Source organism: Adiantum capillus-veneris, chromosome 19, assembly GCF_014529385.1.
Source record: "Adiantum capillus-veneris isolate H3 chromosome 19, ASM1452938v2, whole genome shotgun sequence".
Taxonomy (NCBI): domain Eukaryota; kingdom Viridiplantae; phylum Streptophyta; class Polypodiopsida; order Polypodiales; family Pteridaceae; genus Adiantum; species Adiantum capillus-veneris.
Window position 1 is genome coordinate 67,956,146 of NC_140949.1, and position 8,486 is coordinate 67,964,631.

Here is an 8,486-nt window from a genome sequence, read left to right on the forward strand (position 1 = left end):
ATAGAATGAGAGTCATGAGCTCCATGTGTATAAGACCTTGAGATGTGTACAAGACCTTGAGAGTCATGAGCTCCATGTGTGTAAGCTTAGGGTTGTTCTGTAAAGCATGTGCAACCTATGAGGCATGTGCAAGCCGAGGGTGCTCTGCGGCAAGGTAGGTGCTCTTGCAGAGCGAGCTGGATCTGGAGGCTCCTACGGGAAAGGGATAAGCCTAATGGTTGGGTTCACCTCAAGATGGAGGCTTCGGTTGTCCCACCTAGGGCATCTATGCAAACACCCCCTCTCCCATTTCTTGCAAAGTGGGAGTGGTGTGCCCTTCCATCCCTCTCAAGGGGAAAATGTGGCAACCAAATTGATGTGCTCTCGGCTCGGTAGGGTGGGGGGCAGTTGTGGCAAGTCTATTGCCCGTTGGTGGCATCGTCGGATAGAGATAGTACATGTGAGGCTCCTCTTCAATGCTCGTGGTTTCTGCTACTCGACTTCTAATCAAAGGTTTCGACTTCTGTGTGGGATGTTGGTGCCTCCTGTGCGAGGTCTATCTCTTGTCGATTGTTGATGCATTGTACATGGCTTTTTTGGCCTGCCCAAAGGGAAAAGTCTATAGAGATGCTTTCTCTTTTTGCTGACTAAAATAGAAAAAGGTTGAGTTGTATATTCAAGCATTTTTGGCCTGCCCAAAATAAAGGGCAAAGGCTATAGAGATACCTTCTCTTTTTGCTGACTAAAATAGAGTAAATTTGAGTTGTATTTTTAAGCATAAGCATATTTTGATAGGCCAAAATATGTTGATTATTTGAAATAGGATAATGGGCACTCATTTTAAATGAAGAGTGTGTAACTCTAATGATGGACATGTCTTGAGTTTGAAATATTAAGGATTTTGGGCTGCCCCTAATGAAAAACGCGTGGGTTTAATTTTGAGCTTTTTGGCCTGCCAAAAAAGGGCTAAGGCCATAGTGATTTCCAGAACCATCTCATTCCCCTTCACTGACCTACTCTGCATCATATTCAGAAAGCTCTCCCTATCGATCTCCTCTCTCTCTCTCTCTCTCTCTCTCTCTCTCTCTCTCTCTCTCTCTCTCTCTCTCTCTCTCTCTCTCGTTGCTACAGCCGGAAGCGTAGAGCGCCCTGCAAAATACTTGAAATAGCACATAGCAAGACAAAAATGAATAAATCTACGTATCTGTCGACTCACACAAATCCATAATCAAGCACAACACAAATAGAGAGGGAAAGAGAGCGAGAGAGCAAGAGAGCGTGTGCAGGCGCACCTCCTAGAGCGGAGTGCTACGCCTAGCATGACGAGAGAGAAGAGAGGGGAGGAGAGAAGAATATACACGAGCACTGGGTGCAATCTCCCCCCGTGCAAGAGTGACCATTTCCCTCTTGCACGTATTTAATTTATAGATTTCTTGAATGGTCAAAAATGAGTACAAACTGGCCGGTAGGACATAATTGGCCAAAGCTCATAAAGAGCACTTGAATAATCTAATATACATAGAAGTAATATCCTTCTGCATAATTCATTATCTGATGATGCTTTTGCCACTTGTCAGCTGCATAAATAATAAAATATCAATTCTATAACATACCTCTCCATTGGAAAGCAACTATCCTCAGTTTGCGAAGATAAAATCTGCAAACCATACTTGTCAAAAACCATGATTAGAAATCTGTATCAAATAGTAAAAAATTCATAAAATTAGACAAGATTGTTTATGCCTACCGTCATCCACATACTACCTATTCTAGTGTCCCATACCACTAGAATAAGTAGTATATGTCATACCCTGATGAACCAGGATATCATTGATCACACTCATCATTGTATAAATCAATTCTCATCAATCTCAAGTTCACTTTCAGAAATATTGTCGCGATAGAAAATCATCATATACCAATTCCAAATCCAATTCCAAAATATCTTTTATTTTCTATACCCGGGTAACAAAATCATACCCGTTACAGTGGTGGCCAGCCACTGCAGCATGATTTTGTGATTGGTGTTGCCTAAATCGGCAAATCTACACCAATAAGACATGCTGCCTAAATCGGCGAATCTGCATTTGATATTGTTTAAAATTCATGAATCTGCATTTTATCAATGTGCTGCGCCTAAATCGACAGATCTACACCAAGATGAGTATCTACACACTGCCTAAATCGGTAAATCTGTGTGTCCGTGACCAATGGACTAGGCTAGGCATAAAAATGTAACATTTGTCACAGTGTGTAAGACCAATTTGGAGTATGTTTGAGTAGGAGGGTACTTACAAACTACTGTTTACTATCCCAGAGCACCTTAGCTCACATGAGTAGCTGCATAGCTTATTGACAAACCATCTTAATAAAAATCTTTCAATACAATCATAAGCCATGACCTTAGTAGTGTTTGAGTATTCAGCTTAGAACACAATGCAGAGAAATGAAATATGAAAAGATGAATGACGTATTTGATGTATATACGAGGAGGATATACAGTTTTTTTTTTTTGAAAATGTATATACCATTGTGTGTGTATGTGTTTTGGGGGGGGGAGGGGGGGGGACAAGTAAGAGAAAGCTGCAACTGCCAAACTTAACCAAAGTATAGTTAATAAAGTCAAAATGTGTTAATTTTTGCCATGAAATAAAAGAAGGTGCCATCCTTATTAAGTTTGGGTAATTAAACAATGACTTAACATCTAGAGGGGTAGAAATGTATATAGAAAAACTCAAAACTATTACACATAGGGGAGTGTTTATATCAAAATTAGAAAGGATCGTAGACACCTACAAACATATCTTTTGAAGCTAGAGGTGAGTTTCAAATCATTAAAATGAAAATATGAATCTTGTCGATACAAAAAAAATGCATGATAATGAGAGTTATGAAAGTTAGTCAGACAGAGTAATATTTTTCAACAGTAAGTGCTTATATTGTTGTGCAAGGTCGTGCTTATTAGTGCCTCCATAAATGAATTTCTTGGATACCCATGTTCTTTAAATGTAGACACAATATAGTAGAAGGGCGAATTTCAAACAACTGGTTTTATTTTAACAACACCGAAATGATACGAAATTTGAAGTATTGCAAGAGAATTTATAGCAAATAGATAGTGCCACCTCACTTAAAAGAAAAATTGTTGGTTTGTTTATGTATTTTCCACCACACTACTACAAAAGCTTTGCACTCAACTACTCAATGAAAAGAATCAATGACAATATGTTATCATTCAATGTGCATTGGTTATGTCGAAATTAAACAACAATTAAGAGAAAGAAAATTACAATAAGTAAAATAATCCCTACAAGTAGAAACTTATATTTCCTAGAGCCTAGTTGTAATGGGGTAGAAGTTGGGCCTAAGTTGGGATTGGTAGTGTGTGTTTTGATTATCCAGTTGTGGACAATGTAGTTTGGGCACGTTTGCCATTCTTCTTTAGTGTGAAAGTCCAGCTAGAATAAACTGACAAGTCCTATGCACCCATTAGTTGTGTGAGGGATGCACTAATGTGCATGAGGTATTTGATATGATTCTAACTCTCAATATTACTGACGAAATAGTGAACCTCTAGGAATATGCATGGTAATATGGAAGCCATTACCAGAGTTTAGCTGGCAATACTACTTATGTAGAAAATGGATCGTGATACATTTGAATGACACATGGAGAGGTTGTGGTTTGTGGAGGATTATCAAAATAATGAAACTTGGAATATGGTGAAGTTACAAAGATCATATCACATATTTGTGAAAACGTAAGGGTACTAATAAGATGCAGATGAAGGTGAACTCAATAAATTAATACCGATGAAAACTATCACAAGAGATCTACAAGATCTACAATTATTATTATTATTAATTTTTATTTTTATTTTTTTATTGTTTTGAAAATAAAGCATTCCTTAGTGTTTCGAGCAGCAACCACATCTAGCCTTGTTAGGAAACGACACGTGGAAAGAGCATCGATAGCAGCATAAGACACTACTGGGATTGGAAATTACAAGTACTAGTGACCATTGATGCTGCAACGGTTCATAAGTGTACATAGCTGAGCAGGAGAATCAAAGTCAACCACAGTCAATGAAGGAGAAATTGGAATTACAAGTATGAGACCAGATTGACACAATCCTCAATGATCTAATCCAATGCCTAGGTATTAAAATAAAACAAAGAAGGATGACATATTGAAATTAAAAGGTTAAGAATGTCAGATGAAAATCATTGTTGTCGTCAATTCTCATGGATGCCCGACATCTGAGAAAGTAGTGGAGTGGTCGTCGAAGAGCGTCCTCAATGTCCGCTGTTGCAAGGAGTCGTAGGGAGAGACAGAAGTGAGAGAGTGAATTGAAATGAAATGTTCTATTACCGGTCTTTGAAAGGGCGATTGGACCAAACTAATACAATCCTTATGAATATAATACAATGTGTAGGTGTAATCAAAATTAAAATGAAGTAAAGTGAATCACTATAAAAAAAACTAAAATTAAAAGGGTCGAATTGCTAGAGTAAAATAATCATCATCATCGTCGTGCCGAGGATGGCGGACAGCGGCCGTTGTCTATAAAAGGATTGCAGCCGTCCCTGAAAAGTTTTGTCAATTTCTGTCTCTGAAAATAGTCGTACTGGGATCAGAGAGAGAGAGAGAGAGAGAGAGAGAGAGAGAGAGAGAGAGAGAGAGAGAGAGAGAGAGAGAGAGAGAGAGAGAGAGAGAGAGAGAGAGAGAGAGAGAGAGAGAGATCGACTCGAGGAGCCGTTTACTTCGACTTCGAGGGAAAAGGGGGGAAGATGCCGTTATAGGTTCTAGCTTCTACTGCAATTTGGGTCTGCAAACTTGGCCTCCGTGGGTTGAAACTCCGGCGCACATGGCAGTGACTTGAACCAAGCTGCCACACTGCAAAAGCTTCCACCATGAGCTGCAACCTTGGCAGGCAATAGCGATGGGGCAGCTAGTCGATGAGAAGAAAGGCATGCAATCAATAGTGTGCCAACCTTTATCTCTATCTCCCTCGATCTTTGCCCGATTTTCTTGAGTCGTAGTATCTCAAAAACGAAAGGACCATCCCCTGCGTGATCTGTTCTCATTTCCTACTCACGTACAAACCTGCACCTAATTTAGCCTGGGTAGCGATGATCCCTGCTAGTGAAGATAAACCATGAACCGGTATTCCAAGAAAGGAAAGTCCCTAGAGAGCTTGAATGCACTGCATAAATATGGCTAAAAGGAGAAGCTAAAAATTCAGAGAGCTGACCAAATGTTCCACAGTCGTAGTCGAAAACAAGACCAGCCCATGAGCAAATGTTCAATGGTCGTAGTGACGCGTGCATGTGTGTGTGTGTGTGTGTTTGTGTGTGTGTGTGTGTGTGTGTGTGTGTGTGTGTGTCTGCGTGGTTTGGCGGACTACACATTGCATGCTACCAAATAAGAGAAGGAAAAAAAAAAGTAAATATAAAAATAGTGGGTGGTTGCTGCAGTTCCTGCACCGTCAGCCACATATGAGGGAGAGAAAGAATGAAGCGTACAAATTAGGATGTAGTGAGAGAGAGAGAGCGCGAGAGCCGGTGCATGTGCTTTCATGGTTGGTGGCTATTGCTGCGGAACGGGGGGCTCACTGCAGTTGATTTCCATGCATGCGATCTGATAACGATACGTCCACTTGCCTATTGGTTTGTGGACGGGCAGTAGCGCGTGTGAGATGGTTGGTAGCTGATCTGGTGGGTCTTGGAGCCATGCAAGTTGTGAGGTGGGTGGGAGATGAGTGATTTTTAGCTGGAGTGTTGCATGCTCGATCTGCGGTACACCACACCATCTATGACAACGGCACCGTCAAGAACACTCATCAGTACCAGGGAAGTAGTGTTGGATTGAGAATACAAAGCGTTGGGCAGCATGAGTTTGGCATGCACGACTGACTAGCTCAGTCAACTACCTTTCGCCATCCTGTGTGTGAGCGCCGTCCTCTGGCCTTGTTTGTTTGTGCCAAACCTAGCAAGCTTATAAGTTGCATGGTTGCAGCTCATCCAACCATATTAAGCTGGTGAAGAACTAGTGATGGAATTGCGAGCTTGCCTTTTTTCAGCGAGCCCTGTTGAGTCACGACATGCTGCTGGGCGCTACAATATTTCTGAAAACATCAGCCTACCTTGTGTTGTGAAGATGGAAAGGAATGGCCTTGTTTCATTATGTTAGTCGTTATGGCTAGCACCCCTTCATGCTCAAATGGTAGCAGGCAATTATGTGCGTGCCTCTTAAAAGATTTTACTACATTTTCACCAACTCGGACTGGCTAGAAACAAGCTCATTACGCCTACCTTATAGGAGGAGGCATTGTTATCATCAATGAGTGTTGTAGCGATTAGAGCAACAACGAGCATCGACCTCTTCTTTTATATATAAATAGAAATCAGGTTTAAGCAAAAAGGTTTAGGTTTTTCTGACTATGAAAAATTGTTATTTCTACTTTGTACTCAGATATCTTACACTAATCATAGATTAATGAAAAATTATGTGGAATAAAAGAAAGTTTTGTGTAGTTGCACTTATCTCAAGTGCAAAAATCGCAAAGATCCATTTTTTCTCGGATGCCAACTCGTAAATCTCTCTGGTTGTTTATTACCAAAAGCGTAACCTTGTGCTCTGATACCACTGCTACAACCTGAAGCTAGAGCGCCCTATAAAATACTCGAAATAGCACATAGCAAGACAAAAATGAATAAATCTATGTACCTGTCGACTCACGCAAATCCATAATCGAGCACAACACAAACAGAGAGGGGAAGAGAGCGGGAGAGAGCAAGAGAGCGTGTGCAGGCGCACCTCCTAGAGCGGCGTGCTACGCCTAGCACGATGAGAGAGAAGAGAGGGGAGGAGAGAAGAATATACACGAGCACTGGGTGCAATCTCCCCCCGTGCAAGAGTGACCATTTCCCTCTTGCACGTATTTAATTTATAGATTTCTTGAATGGTCAAAAATGAGTACAAACTGGCCGGTCGGACATAATTGGCCAAAGCTCATAAAGAGATTTGAATAATCTAATATACATAAAAGTAATATCCTTTTGCATAATTCATTATTTGATGATGCTTTTGCCACTTGTCAGCTGCATAATAATAAAATATCAATTCTATAACACTCGTGATCAACAATTTTCTGACGATGATAAGTATAGAGCTATGTGGAAATTGACCATGATCGACAACAGTGGCCCGTAGAGACCAACGTTGTCATTGAAGGCAAAGGAAGGGAATTTCGTGGCCAAGCTCTCTAGAGTTGATGATGGCGATGAAGATGATGAGGAGCTAATGGAATAGGAAGAGGAAGGGATGGGTCCTGAGAGGGAATTTCCGAAGAGATTGAGGAGCCTCAAGCGTGGGAGGGTAGCGAGCTCCTAGGGGATTGGACCACTAAAACGGCTGCCCTACAAGTTGAGAGAGTTGAGATAGAGGCAATCCTTAAGGGACGAGGGAATGGGGCCAGAGAACTGGTTGTGGTAGAGGTCGATCTCAATGAGATAAGTAAGACGGCGGCACAAATAAGAAGGGAGAGGGTCGGAGAAGAAGTTGGAGGGGAGATCCAGATTCTGAAGACTGGAGTTGCATTTGGAGAGGCCCGATGGGAAAGGGTCCCCTACAAGTCCTGAATTTGGCAAGCGAAGGCTCCATAATTGGCCATCATTTTGGTGCCATAATTGCACGCCCATGCAGAGAGCCATGCAAGGTTGAGGAGTAGACCCTGGGCCAGAGGTGATGTTCACTCACAAAGTGAGTGAAAGCTTCCATGCACTCACTCTGGCATGGTTTGTGCTTTTCAGTTCAACTTGAGTTTTTTCGATCTGTGCGGCTTTGTTCTCTTCGCTAAAGTCTTTTGCTGACATGCTTCAGTGTGCTATCGTTCGCACTGGCATGGTGTTTTATTTTATGCTACGGCCTAGAAGGTGAGGAAAAGCATTAGCATTAGCCTTTTATTTTTTGATATGTGCATGATGTCACTGTGTTGCATTCATGTTTGTGTGTGCATTGTGCAACTAGGAGGGAGAGCTCAGATGTGGTGTCAGGCTTCTCTGTAGAGATTGCGCATCTCTACGGCACACAAAAACATCTCTATTGCGCATCTCTACGGCCCAATTTTCTTCCCACCCTTGGTTTATCTAGCCATGATTCACTTTCAATTTTCCATTTCTCATTAACTCTCATAAGTAGCCAAGCTAGGAAATTAGGTTGTTTTTAAACGATCACTTTCTCCTCTCTCTATATGTCCCTGCTCTTGCATTATCTCTCAGAAACCTATTTCCAAAAATCCTTTTATGAGATGATCTATTTGCCATTTATTCTCCGATAAGTAGCCAACCTACGAAATTAGGTTATCCCCCAAAAGCATGTTTCCGAAACTCCTTTTATGATATTGTGTATTTGCCATTAACAATCTGATAAGTAGCCAGCCAACGAAATTAGGTTTTTTTTTAAATAATCACTACAAAATCATTATTTTTAAAAAAATGATCTCT